Genomic DNA, 21,792 nt, shown 5'->3' with positions numbered 1-21,792 from the left:
ACTGACTTTATGTTCTTTTAATAACTTTATGAGATTCCTTTCTACTGACTCTATTTGAATTCTTGGCCCTAAAAAATATTTGTTGAATAAATAATAAATGCATTAATGAAGAAAATGAAAGTATAAAAACATGACTACAGCATACAGGAGATGGAACTCCCCCCAAGTAAGGTTGGCAATATTTAATATGCTAAGTAAAATAAATCTCAGATTAAAAGCCAATTAAAAAGTTATACAGATGATACACACTCAAAAGAGAAAAAAATCTGCACAAAGCGAGAATCTGGTCCTTGAGTTTTCCTGGCTGATGCAGAAATGGAACCAAATTAAATGTGCACTAATCCAAGGGCTTTGAAACTAATGATACTCCTCTTCCTTCTTCTTTTCTCTCTCTTTTTAAATGAATTTTCATTTGACTGATGGAAAATTCAGAGCACCCATAAAAAAGGGATCTGGTAAAAGTCATCACACCTAAACTCACAATATAATAAAATATGACTTTTAACATCATAACCACTTAGACTATTTAGAATGGTTATAAACTGTCCCTTCAAATTATACTGTGTACCCTAATAGTAACATATAATTTAAATAGCAGTGCAGTCATCAATTTTCATAATATTTAATGCTAATTTAAGGTCTAATCTCCTAGCAAGATAGAACATTTTATATTTAGTATTTGTTTATCCTGAAAACATATTTTATAACTTGTTTTCCTTTCTGATAGCTCTTTTTATAGTTTCTCAGAAACTTGGTTTATTAGCCTAAACTCTATATACATTCTATAAACCCTATATATTCTATAGCCAAATGAATACTTTTCATTGGCTACTTTTCATTTGGCTATATCAAGGTCAAATTGATACAGAGTTCTATAACAACGATGAAACCATTAAGCCTCTTTTGTTCTCTTCTTGTCAATGGAAAGGAATTCTTGTATACTCAGCTAACTGAGCAATTTACCATGATCTATGATTTAGTAATCTCTACATTCTACAAAAGTTGAGATATATGTATTGCAGTTTATGTTGATGTGACCTTTACTATTATATGTACAAATTATATATACACAGTATAAATTGCAAAATAAAATATATTAACAATCAATTTGAAAATATCCTATCTGAAGTATATCTATTACTGATTTTATGTTGTAGGATAATATATGTTATTGGAATTACACAAAGCTTATACAAGTCCTGACTCTGTTATTTACTAGCTATATAACATTAGAGGGGGTATTTAACTTCAATAATCCTTGATTTTCACATCTGAAAAATGGAAAGTTTGAAACAGATAACTGTTAAGGTATTCTCTAGCTCTAAGAGTCTTTTTCCTTAATTCTAGTTATAAAATGTAACACTACTTAAGCAATAAAAATTCAAAAATGGTATAAAAGTAGGTAGAATTCGGAAAACACACACACACACACACACACACACACACACACACACATACACACACCCCTAAATTACCCAAGTTGTTAAGCAAAAGTTATTTTGGTTTTAATTATTTGAACAATAGTTGCTTAAATTCACCTCTTAACCACTCATGTGAAGACAATGCTACTTGGATTCTTTAAATCCTTCCTTTGCTAACCATATGATAAGGTTAACATAGGATAAATTTTTAAATTGGCCCTTCAAGATCTGGCATATTTTTCTCTCTGGCCTAATCTCTGCTAACTTCCATTCTCATTCTCAATGCACACTAGGCCTGTGTTGGAGTGATCCCTTATACCTGGAGTATTACTGCCTATCTCCCTATCTCTTTTCCCCTTCCTACCACTATTTCTAGGGACTTTTGCCTTCCTATTTTGCTTTCCTAATCTCTATTCATCCTTCAAGTTATCTCACTTTACTTCCCTGACTCTCTCCACCCTCCACAAGTCAGAAGACCTTCTTACATATTTCTGTTAGATGAATAAAAAATAAATGACAAGCCTTTAATATTTAAATAAAGTTTCAAATATATTTATAACTTTAAAAAATCAAGGCCCAGATTTCTTTTCAATATTTTCAATTTATAATTTTGATAAATCATTAATAAGTTTTTCAAATCTCATTACTGAAAGACTGAAACGGGAATGGGGAAGGCTTTATGACATTTTGATTCCTTAAAATCATCATATTATAGCCAAATAGGACCAAGGAAGGGCTAGCATCTACAAAAATGAGAAGGCAGATATTACATAGATTCAATTTTTCTTCCTATGCCCACTCTTCCTCTGTTGCATCCCACAAGAGAGCACAAATGCAAATCAAGCCCCAGGCATAAAGTATTAGCCCTGAGTACTTAGGAACGGAAACACACAAATGCAACTATATGTGACCTGGGATAGGCAAAAAGTAAAAATTATAAAAAATGTGCAAGAGGAACACCAAAAAATTCTGGAAATAGAATAAAATTAAAAGAAGGGTTAACTGTGTTTTAAGGAGAATTTAAACAAAGGCAGGCCCTTGAACTGTTGTGGGATTCAGTGTATATAATCCTAGAGGAGTAGGAAGCATTAAGCAAAAGACAAAAAATAAAATTGATAGCATAGCCAGAATAAAGGAAGACGTGGGTAAATTGAAAGAGAAGAGTAAAAGTAAGGAATGCTGGCCTTAGCAGTGTGGTACAACAATTTGTACTTGATAAAGTAGCTCACTTCATACTTGGTGAGATTTTAAAAGGAGAACATATGGACTTTAGAGGAAAATAATAGTACAGCTGACTAGTCAGACAGGTAAGCTTGGTGAATAATGGGGTGACAGATGTCAAAACTAAGTGACTAAAAGAAGGAAGGTTGCAATAAGCTTCATGAAAGTTTGCCAATACACAGCACTTGAATTAGGGTTCCTCGGCAGACAGATACTGAAAACCTATTGTCAAAAGGGTATTTTGAGAGCAAGAATAAGATATGATTGCAGGAAAGAGAGGCTAGTGATATAGATTCATAAAATATTCAGTTATAAAGTTATGAGATAAAGTCAGAATGAACCAATGAAGAGAAAGAATTCAAAGGATATTATCTTAAGATTTTATATGTAGAATGCCTTTAAAGGTCAACGCCTAGAAAGTTGGGAAGATAATGAGAATATCTTTTGGAAAACGGGAGGACCATTATTGGGAGTAGTATATATTAAGATGTTTCTAAATTTGTGGCATTGCTTTAGATCTTTGACAAGTACCTAACCTAAGATTTCAAATATGTGAGTAAAGATTTTTTTTTTTTTTTTTTACCCAGGGGATTCATCTAACTTGCTTCATACAGAATTATGTTTAAAAAAAATTAAAGTTCCAGTTAAAGATAGCAACATATAAGTATACAAAGCTTACTTCCACCTAGAGATACACCAAATTTGCAGCTAAATATGGAACAAATTCCTCAGGGAAAAAAGAACCTAAAAAATGGTCTGAGTGACTCATATGCATCAGGCAAAGGAGAGAAGGCCCATATTGAGGCAGGTGGGAGAGACTAGGACACAATCTCACCTAAAATCCCAATGGCTCAGCACAACGGTAGCCAATAAGCAAGCACTCAGACTTTAGGTAAATGAGGCTCATTTGCTAATCTTAAAGTGTTGGCCTGAGAGGCAGAAATCTAATTTAGTACATATCTAGGGTCCTCCTAACTGGAAAGCACATCTTCATACTCTTCTTCTACCTCCCTCTAGCCAGTGGGTGCCATTTTTTTTAATGCTAATAAGCTTTCTTCTTTTCATTTTTTCCTTTTTTTCCCCCTGCAGATACCATCTATATGCTCTCCCTTATGTCTCATTCTACCCAGAAGACACTATCTTCACATACTAGCTGGTAAGCACCATGTTTTTTCTTTTCCTTTTTCCAGGAAGGTGACATCTATACATTCTCCTTATGCCTAATTCTGGTTGGTGGGTGCCATCTTTGCATTTTCCCTCTGCTGTTCCAGAGTGCCACTATCTCCCAATGGGGGAATTATTACATGTATCTGATTTTGGCAAGTTCTGCCGAGAGGACACTACTTGATTGCCTGGTTCTGGAGATCAGAGTTGAGGGCCGCAATTCTGGGTCCCATGGGACTGTTAACAGCGAGATAGTCCTTGGCAGACTACCACCCCCAGGGCATGGCACAGACAGCAAACTGACCCCCCCCCCCAACCCCCAAGCCCAGCCTTTCTGTGAAAGAAGCCTATTTGCTTATCCAAGAGCTTTGGCCTAAGGAGCAGACTTCTGGTTTGGCATACAACTAGGAGGCTATGGAGGTGTTTTCAAGGAAAGGAAGCTGGTAGACACAATATTTGTGCCCTCTTGATGCCTTGTTCCAGCTTACCAGTATCTCCCTCCAAAAAAAGCGTATTATACTTTTTCATATGGCACCCCAATGTTTGTGGCACCCTCAACTACAGGGAGGTGTTAAAAATAAGATAGGCTATCTGGCACCCTATATGCATAAACCTATACATTTTCTGGCCCTAGTGGCCAGTGGAACTTTCGCCTGTGGGTCCTATAGGACTGTAACCCAAAAAGAAGAGTCAAAAGACACAGCAGCTCAATCTTTCATTGAAAGTGTTCTTTTAGCTTATCATCATAAATGCAGTCTGAGGGGCAGATTTTTCTTTTTTAAAAAATATTTTATTTAAATTCATCAACTACAGTATAACAAACACCCGCTGCTCATCCTGTCAAGTGCCCTTCTTAGTGCCCATGGGGGGATGGGGTAACTGGGTAATGAGCACTGAGGGGCAGATTTCTAATTAAACACACACCTAAGGGCTGACTAGGTGTGACCTAGTGATCTCATTGTCTCTACTCTCCCCTGGCTACACTCTAGACTGCCAGTATTTCCCAGAGGAAAACTTTTACATGTATCTGGTACCATGATTGCCACATCTGGTACCTAGTTTTTGTAGTTGCCACCCAGAGGATTCCCCTAACTTATCTGCCTGCCTTTGGTAGCCAGGCAAGGCTTGTGTCCTTGAGTTCTATAGAACTATACCAATCAGAGACAGTTGTTGGTGAGCTACCACCCCCAAGGCACTGCAAAGACAGCACACTAAAACATACCCCAGTCTTTCTGTTAAAGAGGCCAATTAGCTTGTCCTAGAGTTTTGGCCTGAGGGGCAGGCTTCAGCTTTGGCACACAACAGGGACCTATGCAGGTGTTCTCAGTGAACACAAGCCAGTGGATATCATCTTTGCTCTCTCACTCTGCTCTGCTATACCTTACCAGTATCTCCCAGGAAAGAGTTTTTGCACTCTTTCGGAAGCACGAATTTTTTGCAACTGTCACTGAGAGGACACCTCCATATTATCTATCTGACTCTGGAGGCCACTGGGGTTTAAGCTTGTGATTCCACAGAACTGTATATATTTGTGTACTTTAAAAGCTGCTGTATGAGGGTCTAGCTTCCAATCAGCCTGAATCTAAGTGCTGACTGAGATGCTCCCCTTTGGGACACTGACAGGTCTTGGCATACCCTCAACTACAAGGAAGCATTAAAAAGAAGACAGGCTGTTTGGACAATCACAAATTTTTGAGAGAAACCAAGAAGTCGGGCAGGGTTGAACAAAAATAAATAATAATAATCTCCTACCTGTGCCTGAGTGGCTCAGTCAGTTAAATGTCTGCCTTCAGCTCAGTTCATGAACTTGGGGTCCTGGGATCAAGTCCCATGTCCTGCTGGGACATGAGCTTACTTCTCCCTCTCCTCTGGCCTTCCCCCTTCTCCTGCTTTCCCTCTCTCTTTCTCTCTCAAATAAATAAATACAATCTTTAAAAAAATTAATCTCATATATGAGGCCACTCTAACAAGACTAGAAGATGCGGCTGTTTCATTCATTTTACAGCAACCAACACAGAGAGTCAAACAAAATGAAGAAACTGAAGAATATGCTCCAAATGAAAGAATTAAATGAGACCTCAGGGGGGAAAAGTTAATGAAATAGAGATATGTAATGTACCCAGTAAGGAGTTCAAATTAATGGTCACAAAGATATTCATGAACCTCAGGAGAAGAATGAACACATTGAGAAGTTCAACAAAGATATAGAAAAATATAGAAGAGTACAAAACAGAAGTCATAGAGCTGAAAATACTTAACTGAAAAATACACTGGGGGAAGGGAGTTCAACAGCAGACTAGATAAAGTAGAAAAAGAGATCAGTGAACTTGAGGATGGGGTAGCAGAAATCACCCAAATACAAAAGCAAAAAGGAAAAAAAGAAAAAAAAAGTGAAAATAACTAAGAGACTTAAGGACAACATCAAATGGACTAGTATTTAATATATGGGTTCCAGAAGAAGAAGAGAAAGAGTAAGGGGCTGAAAACTCATTTGAAGAAATAATAGCTGAAAACTTCCTTAACTTAAGAAAGGAAATCAAACTCCTGATACAGAAATCCCAGAGAGTTTCAAAAAGACCCACACCAAAATACATTATAATTAAAATTCAAAAGTTTTTTTTAAAAGGAAAAAAATCTTAAAAGCATTAAGAGAAGAGAAGAAGAGTTTTTACACAGGAAATCTCCATTAGACTATTAGCTGATTTTTTAGCAGAAATTTTACAAGCCAGAAGTATCATGATTTATTCAAAGTCCTGAAGAAAGAACTTCCAACCAAGAATACTCTATTCAGCAAGTTATCATTAGGAATTAGAGAGATAAAGACTTTTCCAGACAAACAAAAGCTGAAGGAGCTCATCACCAGGAAACTGGCCTTACAAGAAACATTACATGGACTTTTTTAACCTGAAAAGAAAGGTCACTAGTTAGTAAGAAGAAAACGTATGAAAGTATAAATCTCACTGGCAAAGGTAATTAAATATATAGTAAAGACAGTGGATCCACCACTTATAAAGCTAGAATGAAAGTTAAAAGACAAAAGTAGTAAAACCAACCACTACAGTAATTATTTAAGGAATACATAAGATAAAATGATGTAAAATATTACATCAAAAACATAAAATGTGAGTGGGAGAGTTAAAATATGGAGCTTAAGAATGTGTTCAAACTTAAGTTGGCATTAAAAATGTGGTTACACATTTAAGTTGTTATATGTAAGTCTCAGAGTAGCCATAAAGGAAAAAAATCTGTATTAGATACACAAAAGATACAGAGAAAGGAATGTAAGCATACCACTAAAGATAGTCATGAAACCATAAAGGAAGAGAACAAAAGAAAGGAACAGAGAGAACTATAAAACATGAAGAAAACAATTAATAAAATGGCAATAAGTAAATACCTATCAATAATCACTTTAAATGTAAATAGACTAAATCCTTCTATCAAAAGACATAAAATGACTGAATTGATAAAACAAATAAGACTCATCTATATGCAGCCTACAAGAGACTCATTTCAGATGTAAGGGCACCAACAAACATTTACAACTAGATAACCATCCACATCTAAATAAATTGGAGAGCAATCTGAAGCCTGGCAGAACAAACTCCACAACTAAATATAAATAGACAACATATAAATATATTTTTTCTTGATAAAGAAAAAATTTTAAAAGCAGCAAGACAAAAGAAGATAGTAACTTAAAAAGGAAAATGCCTAAGGCTAGCAGAAGATTTCTTGACAGAAACTGCAAGATAAAAGGGGAAAGTGAAAGGATGGAAAAAGATATTCCATGCAAATAGAAACTAAAAACTTAGGGTAGCTACACTTAGATCAGACAAAATAGATTTCAAAACTAGGCTGTAATAGTAAACACACAAAGGCATTACATAAAATAGAGTTCAATCCAACAAGGATATATAACATTTGTAAATATGTATGCATCAAACACAGGAGCATCAAAATATATAAAGCAAGAACCAATACACAGCAATACAATAATAGTAAGGGAATTCATATACCACTGACATCAATAGATAGATCATCCAGACAGAAAATCAATAAGGAAACACTGAGCTTAAACAATATGTTAGACCAGGTAGACTTACTTAACAGAATGTTGTACACATCTGTTTTGTATAAACATGCCATTTGAAAGCAACAGAATACATATTCTTATGAAGTGCACATGGAATATTCTTCAGAATAAATCATGTTAGGCCACAAAAAGTCTTAATAAATTTCAGAGGACTGAAACTGTGTCAAGTATCTTTTCTGACCACAATGATATAAAATTAGAAATCAATTACAAGAAAACAGAAGTTCAAAAGTATGTGGATATTAAACAACATGTTACTGAACTTCCAATGAAACAAAGAAGAATTCAAAATAGAAATTAAAAAAAAATACCTTGAGACAAATGAAAATGGAAATATATACAAAACTTACTGGATGTAGCAAAAGCAGTTACAAGAGTTAAGTTCATAGTGATAAATGTCCAAATCAATAAACAAGAGAAATTTCAAATAAATAACCTAACAACCCAAAAAACTAGAAAAACAAGAACAAATGAAGACAAAAGTTAGTAAAAGGAAGGAAATAAAGATTAGGGCAGGAATAAGTAAAAAGAGATTAAAAAGACAATAGAAAAGATCAATGAAACTTAAAGCTGTTCACTGATAAGATAAACAAAACTGACAAACCTTTAGCTAGACTCACCAAGAAAAAGAAAGAACAAAAATAAAATGAAAAATGAAAAAGATGTTATGACTGATACCACAGAATGATAAACGACCTTAGGAGACTTTTTTTTTTTATTTTTAATTTTTTTATTTATTTATGGTAGTCACAGAGAGAGAGAGAGAGAGAGAGGCAGAGACACAGGCAGAGGGAGAAGCAGGCTCCATGCACCGGGAGCCCGACGTGGGATTCGATCCCAGGTCTCCAGGATCGCACCCCGGGCCAAAGGCAGGCGCCAAACCGCTGCGCCACCTGGGGATCCCCTTAGGAGACTTTTAGTAAAAATTATATGCCAACAAATTGGACAACCTAGAAGAAATGGATACATTTCTAGAAACATGTAACTTACGAATACTGAATCATGAGAACTAAAAAAATCTAAGCAGAGCAATTATTAGTAAAGAGATTGAATCAGTAATCAAAAAACTTCCCAACAAATTAAAGTCTAGGACCAGAAGCTTCACTGGTACATTCTATCAAACATTCAAAGAAAAATTAATACTAATTCTCAAACTCTTCCAAAAAAAATAGGAGAGACTTCTAAGCTCATCTTACAAGGTCTGCATTACTCTTATACCAGAACCAGGTAAGTATGCCACAAGCAAAGGAAATTGCAGACCAATATCCCTAATGAACATACATGAAAAATCCTCAACAGAATATTAGCAAACCAGATTCAATAATACATTAAAAGTAATCATATGCAGAGATTAAGTGGGATTTATTCCAAAAGTGAATTAATATGATATACAACATTTACAAAACAAATGATAAAAACCATATGATCATCTCACACATAGAGAAAAAGTATTTCACAAAATTCAACATTCATTAATGACAAAATGCTCAACTGTAGGAATACAGGGTCTGTATCTCAACATAATAAAGGCCATATATGACAAACTCAGAGCTAACATCATACTCAACAGAGAAAAGATGAAAGCTTTTCCTCTGAGATTGGGAACAACAAAAGGAAGCCTATTCTCACCATTTTTACTCGAAATAGTATTGGAGGTCAAGAAAAAGAAATAAAAGGCATCTAAACCGGAAAGGAATAAGTAAAACTGTCACTATTTTCAGATCACTTGATAAAGAAAATGTTAGATTTCATTAAAAAAAAACAAACTGTTAGAACTAAATAAATTCAGTAAAGTTGCAGGATGAAAATGCAAAGTCTATTGCATTTCTATATGCTAATAACAAGCTAGCAGAAAGAGAAATTAAGAAACAATTAAGATACAGTTGCTCAAAAAGAATAAAATACCTAGAGATAAACTGAACCATGAAGGTTAGGTATCTTATGCTTAATTCTATAAAACACTAATGAAAGAAATGGAAGACACAAATAAATTGAAAGATTTTCTATCCTCATGGATTAAAAGATCTAAAATTGTTTAAATGTTTGTATTCCTCAAAGCAATCTGTAGGTTCAATGCATACCTTATCAAAATTCCAATGGCATTTTTTTATAGAAATAAAACAAATGATTCTTAAATTTGTATAGAACCAAAAAATATTCCAAATAACCAAAAAATCTTGATAACAAAGCTGGAGGCATCATACTTCCTGATTTCAAACTATTATTTCAAAGCTATAATCATCAAAACAATATGGTATTGGCACAAATACACATAACTCAATAGAACAGAATAGAAGGCAAAAAACTCACACATATACGGTCAATTAATTTGTGACAAAGGAACCAAGAATATACAACAAGGAAAGGACAGCCTCTTTAGTAAAGTGTTGGAAAAATTGGGATAGTCACATGCAAAACAATGAAACAAGATCACTATCATATCATACACAAAATTTAATTCAAAATGGATTAAATACTTGAACATAAAACCTGAAACCATAAAACTCTAAAGAAAACATAGGCAGTAAGCTTCTTGACAAAAATATTTTGTATTTGACACTAAAAGCAAAGACAACAAGTCAAAAATAAACAAATGGGACTACAACAAACTAAACAGTTTCTGCACAGCAAAGAAAAAATCCACAACAACAAACAGAACCTATTGAATGAAAGAAAATGTTTGCAAATCATATATCTGATAAGGGGCTAATATCCAAAATATATAAGAACCCACACACTCAGTAGCAAAAAACAATCTGATTAAATTGGGCAGAATAGGGGATCCCTGGGTGGCTCAGCGGTTTAGCGCCTGCCCAGGACGTGATCCTGGAGTTCCGGGATTGAGTCCCACAACAGGCTCCCTGCATGGAGCCTGCTTCTCCCTCTGCCTGTGTCTCTGCCTCTCTCTCTCTCTCTCTCTCTGTGTGTGTCTCATGAATAAATAAATAAAATCTTTAAAAAAAATTGGGCAGAATATCTGAATAGACTTTTTTCCAAAAAATATACAGGTGGCCAACAGACCTATGAAAAGATGATCAACATAATAACTCTAGAAAACATTGAAAAATAAATTTTTCATCCAAATAAAATTAAAAATAAAAGTAACATAGAATCCAGCATTCTACTTCTGGGAATTCATCTGAAGAAACAAAAACACTAATTCAAAAACATACTGTACCTCCATGTTCACTGCAGCATTAGGATAGCCAAGACATGGAAACAACCCAATGGATAAACAAAATGTAATACATATATAATATAAATATATATTACATATATATTGGGTATATATACATACACATTGTGTATATACGTATACATACCAACACAAATTCTATTGTGAATATATATACACATACACAAACAATGGAATATTATTCACCTGCAAAAAACTGAAATCTTGCCACTGGTTAGACACTGAGGTTAGACACTGAGGTTAGACACTGAGGGCATAACGCTAAGTGAAATAAGTCAGAGAAAAACAAATGACTTACATGTAGAATCTAAAAAGCAAAAACAAAAAATATCATGGAGATAGATAATAGTTGTCTGAGGCAGTGGGGTAGAGTGGGATGGGAGGGTAGCAAAATGGGTAAAAGGGATCAAAAAATTTTTATTTCCAGTTATAAACTGAATAAATCATGGAATGAAATGTACATCATGGTGACTATAGTTAATAATACTAAACTGCATATCTGAAAGCAGCTAGGAATGGGGATCTTGAAATTTCTTATCAGGAGATAAAAAATATAGAACTATATATGGTGATGGATGTTAACTGGACTTATTGTGGCTATCATTTTGCAATATATACAAATATCAAATCATTACCTGTAGACCTGAAACTAATATAATGTTAAGTCATTTATACCTCAATAAAAATTATATTTAAGAAATTGTTTTTGATGATAAGGAAAGAACACATAATTATGCGATATAATCATAATATCCACCTTTGAATGTTGGGTGGATTCATTTATTATAGAATCCCTTGTTGTATAAAGCACGATGTATAAAAATATGATGAATAAAGGTTTGTTAAACTTTTGATCTTGTGCCTCTAAATAAAAAAATGCTGTGTACATAAGTACAGCAATTCCTTAGAAATTATATATACATACTACTATACTAATATGAACATTATAGACTATGGAAAGAAAACAAACAAACAAAATAAAATATGTATTATTTTAAAATAGCTTATTTTAACTTATTACTAAAAGGTTTATATGAATGTCCGCTCTTATGTTGATAATCTTGGCTCAACAATTTATGATATAACAATTTAAACAGCCAACTCTAAATTTGATTTAGATATCTGGTTTAAAGGGCTGTCACAGTTGGAAAAAGATCACAAAAGAATGGGTACATCAGAATGGAGAAAGTATAACAATAAGTGTCTTTTGAAACACTAATATTTTTCATTTCTCAGTTCCATATACCAATTATATAAAGGTACCTCATGCACATTCAGTATACACGACAGTTTGATATACATGGTATTAATCTATGTGTAAAAATTATTTACTTATCTTTTCTTATTTTAGCTTCAATGAAAATATTAATAGAAGTTCTATTACTTTCTTCCATGGCCTAATTGATTATCATAAGTGCCCACTGGGGTTCAAACACAGTATACCATTGGCATTTATTTTTTTTTAATTTTTATTTATTTATGATAGTCACACAGAGAGAGAGAGAGGCGCAGAGACACAGGCAGAGGGAGAAGCAGGCTCCATGCACCGGGAGCCCGACGTGGGATTCGATCCCGGGTCTACCAGGATCGCGCCCTGGGCCAAAGGCAGGCACCAAACCGCTGCGCCACCCAGGGATCCCACCATTGGCATTTATATAAGACTTTTGAAAGTTCTTGCATTATAAAGGCAAAGAACATAATTTCTCCATAAAAAGTAGTACAGTACAACGGAAAAATGAAAGTAAGCTATTTGCAGACCCTCAGCGATAATAGAAGACAATAAAAGTCATTTTAAAGGCAATTAAAGTAAATTCTGGCACCAAAATAAATTACGATACCTTATATTGTTATTAAAATAACATTACTCAATGCAAATATTTTACAAAAACTACTTTTTAAACTGACAAAAACTATTCTGGGTAAAATCTTTTTTTCTCTTTTCTGCTTTCTTATACTATCACATTTAGCTTTCTTAAGAGTCATGTTTACTTAAAAACAGTGCTTTTAACATTTCATAAGAGTTCTGTGTGCTCAAAGAAAAGAAAAATAAATAAGGAAACGTTGATAGAAAGGCAGACAAGTTTACAAACTCCTAGGTAAATAATACAATGAGCACAACATTCTAAGAGTGTTAGACTTTCAGAGTATTAGAACTCACTAAATTTTGAAATTTGTCAGCACAATTACAATTTAGTTACATTTGAAATGGCCTAAAAATAGATGAAGCTAAAAATCTTCGAATTTCTAGTGTCTAATATGTATTTTCTCTCACAAAAATTTTGTACGTAATTTAAGACACCATTATTTAAGATAATTTAGTTGGCATTACTGAAATGTAATTTTCAGTACCATTTTGTCTTTCTGTCAAATCCTTCTGCAGGAAATAATTAAGAATACTAGGGATATGACAGAGAAACACTACTTTCGGGAAAATAACTGTTCCCTGATTAATGTGTTCTGTAAAATTAGATTTCATGTCAGGCTTTCTTAAAGGACAGTATATATCTGCATTTTAATCTCCAATGAAAATAAGTACATACAAACATACATTATTTGTGTATCATTAAATACCCAGGTAAATATGTTTAAGATTTTCATTAAAATACTAATATAGTGAAACCAAGAGGACTTTATATATCAGAAAACTAAAATTATAAATTATTAATACTACAAGCAAGAAAATAAAAAATGATTATGAAGTACAGTGAAGAAAAAGCTCATAGTTGATCATAGAAGTTTTTAGAAATATTTGTGAAGGTCTCAGAAATATTTATATAGATAAAGATACACCTCTGCAATATATGGTGCAGAATAAAAATTCTGGTAAAGATGGTTAGATTTTATTTGTAATATTTAACACTATTTCAACCTTGAATTTTATTAGTGTAAATTGTATTACTAGAATCTGAATGAGTAAAGCTTTTAGCAAAACAAGTTGCATAAAGCAAATTCCAGAACCACTGTTCTTTCAGTCATTAGGTTTGTCTCTTTAAAAAAAAAAAAAAAAAAAAATCACTAAAAATAACAACGAAAGAAGCCATATCAAGCTTCAAGGCAATTAATATTGGGTATAGTAAACTGCACCAGAAGAAGACAATACAAAATAGGCTCAAACAGTCAGACTTATCATAGCTTGAAAAAGTTACACAAAAACCATATTTATTGAAAAGGAAGATTTATCTAAGCTTAAACACAAAGAATCTGCAAATACACATACACACATTCCCTCACACAGCCTATGTCCTACTTAGGTTAGCCATTCAATCAAAACCCTAGAAAACATTAAAATTAGTGGATTCAAAGTCAAAAGAAAATCTTGGAAATAAACATTCGCTATGAAAACCTTAGAAATACCTTAGATTTTAGTTTTTCTTTGGGCTCCCGTGTCATTATTTTTCTGCTAATTTGAATTCCAGCAGTTAATTTATTTTATGCACTGCAGATTATGTTGCCAAAGAGGGAAAATTAACCCAGTACATTTCCACAGTAAACACAGATTAGCATACACTTAATTCCCTTCCAGTCAAAATAAGGGGGAGAAATCTATCAAGTACAAAGTTTAGGCCAATTGTATCTCTTCCATATCAACTACCTCAAATAACCACATCCAAGCCAAATTTAATGAGATCAAAAGTAATTAATTTTCAAATGCTCCTTTTAGACACCACAAATAAAAGACACCAGCATTCAAACTTACTTACTGTAATGAGCAGTTCAACAATTTGACATGAGTCCTCAGAATTGATTATAGGATGAAGTAAAGAAACACCTGACAAAAGGAGCAATGAAAAACCAGAAAACCATCTTCATCTTCAAAATCCCTGCCTATGAAATACAAATAGATATTTCTAGCAGTCTTCTTTCTGGTCATTTCCAGCTAGGTATTATTGCACAGGCATCTGAAACCTAATTTGTCCAGAAAAGGTTTTATTTAATAGCTTGTTATCAAGGCTACTCTTCACATTCCTTTCAACCAACAAGCTACTTTATTTACTGGTGTCAAAATACACCCAGTCTTCCACTTTAGCAAATTTAGCCATCAGCAACAGCTCCTTTTTTTGAATCTCTCACTTCTAGTTTAGTCACAGAAAACAGATTTTTACTTTGGCTTTTTTTCTGAGATTTCTGACATTGCAACAAATATGTTAAATTAGTAAACTGTTATCAAAAAACTGGAATAAAACATTGGTACATGACTGAAAATTCAAAGAATAAAAATTACACATCACATATAGCTCATTAATTCAAATGTTGAGATTATGTAAAATCTTTGCAATTTAAGTAGATGAGAATATGAATGTGGCAGATCTCTCCACTTACTTTTGTAGAAGTTTCTCAAACAGATAAATTTAAGAATATAAAACAACACACAGTGGAGAAGAAAATTTTAAAGTCTAAGTTTTTTAACTCATCCTCAACTAAATTTTCAGAAATAATGAGACAACTGTATTAAGGAAAGTAGATAAAATTTTTAAAATTTCAGGAGTGGTAGCTCCTATAAAAGCTATTGCCAGTTTCATTAAGTAGTAATAGTTTACTAATAAGAACTAGATAGTAAGATATTTCAAAATAATTTTAAGTAATCACATATAGACCATCACTTAAGTTGAAGGGGTATTCTTCTGAGCTAATTATAATACTATGAATAGAAAATTTCAAAATTCATTTCCCAGGCCAAACTTAGGCAGCTATCCTGAAGAAAGATATAAATGCTTCAAAAGAAACAAATACTTTGTTAATTTAAAAACTTTGATAAAAATTTAGAAAAACACTAACTCAAAGATATATGCACGCCTATGTTTACTGTAGCATTATTAATAATAGCCAAGATATGGAAGCAACTTAAGTGTTAATCAACAGATGATTGGGCAAAGAAGATGTGTGTGTGTGTGCGTGTGTGCGTATATATATATATATATATATATATATATATATATATAAAATTTAGTAGTATTAAAAATTGTCATTCTTGCTAGCATTTATCCTCAGTTTTTAAAATTTTAAAGACTGACAGATTCACCAACATTTAAATTTATAAGACTGTTTTTCAAGAAAATCAAAGTAAGTATATTAGAAAAAAATATATATATGTATATATACGAACATTATTCAGCCATAAAAAAGAATGAGATCCTGCCATTTGCTACAACATGGATGGGCCTAGAGGATATAGTGCTCAGTGAAATAAATCAGAGAAAGCAAACACTATATGATTTTACTTATGCATGGAATTTGAAAAACAAAACAAATGAAAAAACAAACAAAAAGCAGAAACAGATGCATAAATACAGAGAACTGATGGTTGCCTGAGAGGAAGAGGGTATAGGAATAGGCAAAATGGCTAAAAAGAGCAGGAGGTACAGGCTTCCAGTTATGGAATGAACAAGTCATGGGGATGAAAGGTACAGCAAAGAGTATAAATATAGTTAATGGTATTGTTAATAGCATTGTATGGTGACAGATGGTAGCTACAGTTGTGGTGAACATAGCATAAGGTATAGATTTTTGGAATCTGTAGGAAGCCAGCTTTCTATAGCTCTCTATCTGAACTGCAGTATCTCAAAACCCCAGTAACATATAAAAACAGAATGATTATACAATTTTCAGAAACTCTTCTCTCAATATTTTCAATATTAATTTATTAATCCTTATCAATTTTCTCAACCCTCCATGTTAGGAGTTGGCAAACATTTCCTGTAAAAGACCAGATAATAAGTATTTTAAGCTTGGTCTACTGTCACAGTAGTTACTTCCCCTTTGTAGTAAGAAAGCAGCCATAGATAATATATAAACAAATGAGCATAGTTCTCTTCTAATAAAATTTTACTTACAAAAACTGGTAGCAGGTTTTCAATTTGGCCCAAAGACTAACTTACTTAATGTCTCTTCTATATCATAGGTATAACTTTAAAATCAATCATTAACAACCTATCATTTAGTAGTATTAAAAATTGTCATTCTTGCTAGCATTTATTCTCAGTTCTTAAAATTTTAAAGACTGACAGATTCACCAACATTTAAATTTGTAAAAGCCTGTTTTTCAAGAAAATCAAAGTAAGTATATTAGAAAAATTTTTGTGCATATGTCAGGGAAGTTATAAGTTTCTCATACTATTATTAGATAGTAACACTCCCACAGGCTATAGAAAACAAAAAGATTTATTTACACTAGTTGCCACAACCATCACAACAAACAGCTTATAAGCAAAAATTCCCACAGAAAAGCCCTTTGAAAATGAACAACAAACTTGGTGCAAATAGTTACAATATCATGAATGAAACTAACACAATTCAGAGTTATGATGCTTTTTGTTCAACTCACATCTATGGAGTAACTTCAAAATCCAGAGATCTTGTCTATTTTTTTTTGTCTATTTTTTTTTTTAACAAACCTGGAATGTAGATTTATTTCATCTTTAGGGTTCAAACTTGGCCTTCTCCAGCATGTATTCACTCCTTTCCATTAAGGGGTGAGACACAAAGTTGATCAGAGGTCATTCTAAAACTGAAGTCAAACACTAATCTTGCCTTTTCCACCTGGTTCTACTATCCCCAGTGGAATATACAGTTCTATGAACAATTCTCTTTCTCATTCTAGAACTCTTTCCCCAGAACATAAGAGGAATCACTAAGTGTTTCAGTTTCCAAGGAAGTCTCTTAATGTTAGATTCTAAATGTCTTAACATAAATGTTCCTTTTACTTTTTATGTTCAATCTCTCTGAAAAGTCTCCTATCTCTTCAAAACTACCTTTAGGCAGGTGACTTAAAAATCTATTTTATAATCCTCTGTAAAGTACCAAGTGGTTAGTTTTTCAACATACTATCATTTGACTATGAATAGTCTTTGAAGAATGAGAATCAAGAAAAACAAGTGTCTAAAAAGAATGTAAGTGGGTTCTTTTGGGGGGGGATCCATGTTGAAACATGCAGTATGTCATACTGCTCTGAGAATATGATTTCTGCGAGGAGGAAGTACCCCTGGAAAAGAGTTTAAGACATATCTGGATATCCACTGAGGCCTAAAATTCAAGGTATAAAAAACAATTATCATGGCGTCTAAATATTATTTCCTTTCCTCCTTTTTTTCAATGATTTTTCTGATTTCCTAGACTTAAAAATCCTTAAATTACTATCATTCCTCATATTCCTTGAAAATTCAATCACAAAGTTCACAATTATTTCTCAATTTCTTTTACCCCTTGCCACGTGCTATCTTTCCATAAAAAACATGCTGATACTGTCTACCTATTTTTCCTGTAGAGAACTCTTCAATGCGTCAATATGTTTCTGTTAGAAGTCTTCCACAAATACTGATTTTATTTATCAAATGAACACGCATAAAATACAACATGCATAAAATACAACATGCTTAAAAAGACAATTTAACTACTGTGTACTAATCATAAAATATATTAAGAGACATTAAAGACTAAGGTAAATGCTTTAAAATAGTAAAAAACAGAATTTAAAATAACAGTAAAAAGATTCTTACAGAGAAATTTAACAGCAGTGTAAAATAAGCCTAAGAAAGAGGCAAATGCTGTGCAGAAAAACTAAAATGCCATTTACAAAGGGCAGAGAAGGAAAACCAGAAACTAGGATTGTCCTTACTGCAGATAGAGATAGCTGCTATTTTTTCTGAAGCCCAGGATAATATATAAAAATAATTAGTAAACTATACTCACATCAGTTAAGGAAAGATCAAGAGTGGGCCTAAATGAGGCAGGAGAGAATATTAGCAATAAAAAAACCTCACTTCGAAGTTGCCTAGATAGTGTTCTTTAGCGTGAATTTCTGACCAGCTTACCCAGGCAACAAAGCAAGTAGCCAATGTTACTACTTATAACATATCAGTAATTCTACCACTGGAGGGAGTCTGGTTGCAAATTCTTTGATGTGACTTTTACTCTAATAACTTCATTTTCTCTGGGAATGAATTAGAACCCCTACCAAGAATATGAATTGGTTTAACACAATCTGATGACTTTAAAGCTTTTTGTTTGTTTCTTTTAGTTTTTCTTTTCTTTTTGTTGTGTTCCATGCTCACTAATTAAAATTTTACACCGTCTCTATAGTCATATCTGGGTCAAAGAAATGAATCCAGAGGTCACATGCACTAATACATATTTATCCTTAGGGAAAAAAAAATCCTAAAGAAAAAATGTTAAATCAAGAATAGAAAGTTCTGATACAAATACCTAGCCAAAGCAGGTATCAGGGGTATAAGGCACATGAAATGCAGCAAACAGTAGGTTTGAAGTAGAAACTGAAAAAAGCTTTTAGGATTAAGGCTGACAAAGATACTATGATGGGATAGATAAATATAAGCAAAAGATATAGTATCGTAACTAGGGCTTTAAAGTTGACTATTTTTTTTAATTAAGAATTTACAGTTTCCATTGTCTATTCATGAAAATGAAGTGACATAAGAAGGATTTACTGAGTCAACAAAACACAACTGAAATGAAAAACAAAGATCTAAACATTGGACAAAAAATAAATAAATAAATAAAAAGCAGTAGTTAAACTCAACGTATGTGGAGAATAATAATCCACTTACAATAATAATTATTCTCTATTTTGTGTCAAGAATTATAAGAAATGACAGAGAATACTTCATGTCATGGTTTTAACAATCCTGCAGACTTGACATTATTATAACCATTCTACATGATACAGCTTAAAGCTAAAAACAGGTTAAGTAATTTGACTAAGGTAATATATCTATCAAGAGCCAATATTCTGTCAGAGGTCTGTTTCTAAAATGCTATTGCCACTATGGTATATGAATGTCAGTGGGACTGAGCAATGATTACCTTGTATTTTTGTACTATTAAAGGGAACAGTTATTGGTACTCTTTCTAGATATCTGCTTCAGAAAATGTCCTTAAGGATTATTTAATACAGCATTGTGCTAACTAGTAAGCATTTCTGTGTTATATTTCCAAAGTTAAAATTTGTTTAATTCACATATCAGTAATCATAAAAAAGTCACAACTGATTTTATAATTTAAGTAGGTATGACAAAATCAAAATTAAAAGGAATTTTTTTAATATGTAAAAAAAAAAAAGAAAACCTTGTTTTCTTTTCCTTCACAAAATTATTGTTATACACAAACACATGGGAATCTGTCAGGTTCTCTCCCTGCATTTTCCTTAAAATGTATTCCCTTGTTGAAGAGGATCATAAACTCCATAAACTGTATCTAGGCAGTCATAAAATAATCATGGAAATAATACTTGCTAAACCTAGGAAGCCTTGGGTGTGGATTTAAGTGCTATACAACAAATTAATTTTGTATTTTCTTCCTTACTATTATAGCAAGAATGCAGGGAGATGGATGCATATATCTTTCCCTTTCAGCAAGGAAAGCTTGTGTGTGTGCATAAAATACATGTATAAGTTAGATCATATCTATATACACATACACACACATACATGATTTTAAGAATAATGAAGAGAAGTAGAAGTAATGCGGAGTTCTATGTGTGGGGTTGGGCGCTCTTCTGTCTCATCACAGGTCAGTTAGGGTCTGAAGTATCTTATGTGAAAACTGGAAACGGGGTCCCATAATATCAATGCTTCCTGATGAGTAATGTTTTCTTCCTTCAACTTCTTTGGAAAAATCTTCAATTAAAGTGTATCATACGTGCAATTTGAGGATACTTCAGCACAGCAGAGATGGAGGAACAGAAGCACTCCTCTATTTGCAACAGAAATTACAGAAAGTTCTAGATCTACAACATATCTTCAGAGATTTCCTAATAGAAGTCTATTCAGATCCTCATTTTGAACCACAAGTAACATGTAGGCAGGGACCATCTACTATCAACCAAAGCACACATGCCTAGGATAAATAACATGTGTGTAGAAGAACCATCTTGCCTAATTAAAAAAACCCAATTATATGACCATTGGATTCTATTCCATATTCTTTCAATTGTTAAATACTTGGAGAAACTATCAAAAAAAGGAAATACTTCGAATTATTGCTAATTATGTAAATGGATCAATTTATAAGAAAATAGCAAGTGAAAGGAAAAAACGTACAAACCAAGGAAACATAAGAAAGACAGTTTACCAGCAACTATAACTCTTAGTTGATGAAATATGCAAAGCATTGTAAAATTTAAAACACCTATAAGTGGAGAGAGTAAAAGGAAATGTATTTCTAACAATATTTTCTCCTATTCTACTTCCAAGAAATTAATTTGAGCTCATTTATCACCAAATTCATAGTAGAATAGAGAAAAGTAAAAAGCAAACAAGACACGTACTTTTACAATCATAAAATTATGAAAATTTAGCACTCACTATGTACTTAAGCATATTACAGCGCATCTGCCACATCCTAATCTTTCTGTTATATATTTAGTACATGAATGAGACCTGAGAGGGAGAGAAGGGAGTAAATAATACCTAGCTGAAAATTTCTCAGTATAAGAGTATGATAAATAAGGTCTGCTTGACAAACTTAATGCAACATTTTTTTTATTGTTCTGCAAAAAAAAAAGACCTATATATTTTGGAATTGACATGCAAAGTCACAAAATAAAAAGTTAGGCATTTAGTGACATCTCTACCCAAGCTATTCCTAATTTTTACATGTTTTTTTAATAGAAGAGTTAGCTCTTTGTATTTGTTGATACATTTTATAAAATGAAACCCTATTAATCTACGACGAATCATTAG

At 32.9% G+C, this 21,792-nt stretch overlaps 1 protein-coding gene across 4 annotated transcripts in view; it reads right to left on the bottom strand.

The window, feature by feature from the left end:
• The window catches only part of PHYHIPL (phytanoyl-CoA 2-hydroxylase interacting protein like), an 81,466-nt gene that overhangs the window by 57,302 nt on the left and 2,372 nt on the right, over positions 1-21,792 (bottom strand). Inside the window, exon 1 of one of the 4 annotated variants that reach the window (XM_072823169.1) lies at positions 18,785-18,809. The exons of 2 other annotated variants lie outside the window; for them this stretch is intronic. The gene's annotated coding sequence lies outside the window, so the exon portion shown is untranslated. Of the gene's footprint in view, positions 1-17,490; positions 17,652-18,784; positions 18,810-21,792 lie in introns of those variants that run through there. One more of the 4 variants, XM_072823168.1, reaches the window with a different exon arrangement.

The sequence above is a fragment of the Canis lupus genome, chromosome 4, assembly GCF_048164855.1.
Source record: "Canis lupus baileyi chromosome 4, mCanLup2.hap1, whole genome shotgun sequence".
In the NCBI taxonomy this organism is placed as follows: domain Eukaryota; kingdom Metazoa; phylum Chordata; class Mammalia; order Carnivora; family Canidae; genus Canis; species Canis lupus.
This window is presented reverse-complemented; position numbering and strand designations above follow the sequence as displayed.